Source organism: Mastomys coucha, unplaced genomic scaffold (assembly GCF_008632895.1).
Source record: "Mastomys coucha isolate ucsf_1 unplaced genomic scaffold, UCSF_Mcou_1 pScaffold16, whole genome shotgun sequence".
NCBI classification, from domain to species: Eukaryota; Metazoa; Chordata; class Mammalia; order Rodentia; family Muridae; genus Mastomys; species Mastomys coucha.
The window spans coordinates 49,900,232-49,902,758 of record NW_022196898.1 but is presented as its reverse complement, the minus strand read 5'-3'; the positions used below and the strand labels follow the sequence as shown (position 1 = coordinate 49,902,758).

The 2,527-nt window shown below is 41.9% G+C and overlaps 1 long non-coding RNA gene across 1 annotated transcript in view; it reads left to right on the top strand.

Annotated features, from left to right (window-relative positions):
• The first annotated feature begins 2,187 nt into the window (after positions 1-2,187).
• The window catches only part of LOC116093514, an 11,469-nt gene continuing 11,129 nt past the window's right edge, over positions 2,188-2,527 (top strand). The window contains exon 1 of the long non-coding RNA XR_004119733.1: positions 2,188-2,302. This is a non-coding gene — a long non-coding RNA (uncharacterized LOC116093514). The remainder of the gene's footprint in view (positions 2,303-2,527) is intronic.

The following is a 2,527-nucleotide window of genomic DNA, read 5'->3' as shown; positions in this document are numbered from 1 at the left end:
CTTCGCAATTCCTATTAATATGTCCCATTAGCTTCCACGTAAAATGCTCAGCTGCTTTCCTAATCCAAAATCCCAAAGTCGACATTACTCCAAACAAAAGCATGGTTAGGTCTATCATAGCAATACCCTAGTCCCTGGTACCAAAATCTGTATTAGGTAGAGTTCTCTAGAGTAACAGAACTTATAGACTGAACACACACACACACACACACACACACACACACACACACACACATATACTGGAATGACTTACTGGCTGCAGTCTAGCTAATCCAACAATGGCTTCCTTCGAAGGGAAAGTTTACAAACCCAGTAGTTGCTCAGTCCACAGGGCTGGATGCCTCAGCTGGTCTTCAGTTTACACTGGAATCCCAAAGAAGTAGGCTCTAATGCCAGAAAAGGAATGGATTGCTAGCTAGGTGAGGGCAAGCAGGATAAAAGCAAAAGTTTACTGCTTTCAAGTCATATAGACCTCCAGCAGAAAGTATGGTCCAGATTAAAGGTGTGTCTTCCAAGGTCAGGATCTTCTTTACCTCAAAGATCTGGACTGGAAGTGGATTCACCCACCTCAAACCAAGCAAAACCCCTCACAGGTATGCCCTCCATGTCTGAATTGTAGATCATTCCTGATATAGTCAAGTTGACATCCAAGAATAGCCATCACAGTTATTGAATGATTTAATCAGTCAAGAACAGTAGGAACATATTTTAAAATGTTCACATTGGTTTGGATATGGCAAGAATATTCATATTAAAAGATGGGACATGAGAAACATTAGGACTATTGATGTGAAGGCTTAGGTCATCAACATAGTGAGTGCTTGGAGTATGTGGGGACTTGGATTAGATCACCAATACCCATCCCCTAAAAAAAGAAAAACAAAATACAGAGGTTTGGATGGGTAAGAGTGCTTAGTGTTTAAACATGAGGACCTGAGCTCAGAACCCTAATACCAATAAAAAGCTGAGCATGGCAGAGGGGAGACAGGAGCATCACTGGGGTTGGCTTCCTGCCTGTCATCCAATGAGAGATTCTGTCCCAAGAGCACCCATTCATGCCTCACACACGGGGATGGGAGGTAGGTGGGAATTGGTAGTGGATATAATTTTAATCCACTAAGGATAATGAAAACAAAGTAGCTAACAGTGAGGGCCAATACATCAAACCACACTTAAGAGTAAGCCCTGAGTGTCAACAATAAACCAGAAATGCTCTGAAACTTTTAGCTTTTATATTACAAAAATTTGATAGAAGCTTCTCAGAGCGGATGATCATCTTAAGCATGTATATGATGATACCATCAACTATGTTTGAAGTTCATAGATACTTTCTAAACAACTAATTTAGAACTAATCTAATTAACTATGTTGCAGGAAAGACTGATTCAATTTTATATTCTATTAGCAGCATTAATCACAGAATATTTGTGTTTAAAGAGATGATATTCCCCTTGACCAAAAAAGAAAAAATTACAGGACTATCAGGAAAAATAAGCACCAGTAGAAAACACTGTTAACTTTTGTCTTGTTTGGAATTTTGTGATGCTTGTGGTTTAATTTTTTTTTCCATGACAGGGTTTCTCTGTGTAGCCCTGGCTGTCCTGAAATTTGATCTATAGACCAGGCTGGCCTTGAACTCACAGAAATCTGCCTGCCTATGCCTCCCAAGTGCTGGGGTTAAAGCTGTACACCACCAGGGTTAAATATAAAATTTTACATTAATAATCTTACTTTCTTCTCCTCGTCCCCTCCCTTTCTCTTCATCTGGGTTTTTGAGATAGGGCCTTCTATCACCACGGCTGGCCCTACATTTCTATCCACCAGCCTCCATTCCCAAATACTGGGATTGCAGGCAAGCACAATCACATCACTTTGCTTTTTATCTGCTTTTAGTTAAGCATCTAAAATTATAGGGGTGTCAGATGCCAAAAGCAATAAAATTAAGAGAGAAAGCTTCTAGATCTACCCTGTGTTTTCATGACAATCTGGATTGATTAAGTCATTTTTTCCAGTTTAAAAAGCCCACATCAAACTCACTGAAACCCAAAAGTAATATGTCTAGAGAGGATAAAATGAACTGAATGAATTTTTGTCATCTCTCAATCTCAGTGACACAGATTGTGACATCACTGAGGCTTGGTGCCTAGATAGTGGGATGTGGGTGTGTTGGGGGTGGAAGGTGGTGAAGGATAGGGCTCTGAATGCAGAAGCCTTCTTAGAGATCATAAAGGGGGAAATACCCATGAGGATCAGCATCCGTCTTGGTCTGCTTGGGCTCTGATGACAAAATACCATAAGCTAGGTGAATTATAAACAGCTGGAAAGCATTGCTTACAGTTCTCAGGATTGGGAGTCCAAGATCAAGTGAGCATCAGATTCAACATGAGGAGGGCCAGCCTCCAGTTAGGCACCAGATCAGTGGGGGCGGGGAGGGGAGGCCAGCCTCCAGATAGGCACCAGATCAGTGGGGGCAGGAAGGGGAGGCCAGCCTCCAGATAGGCACCAGATCAGTGGAGGGGGTTGGGGG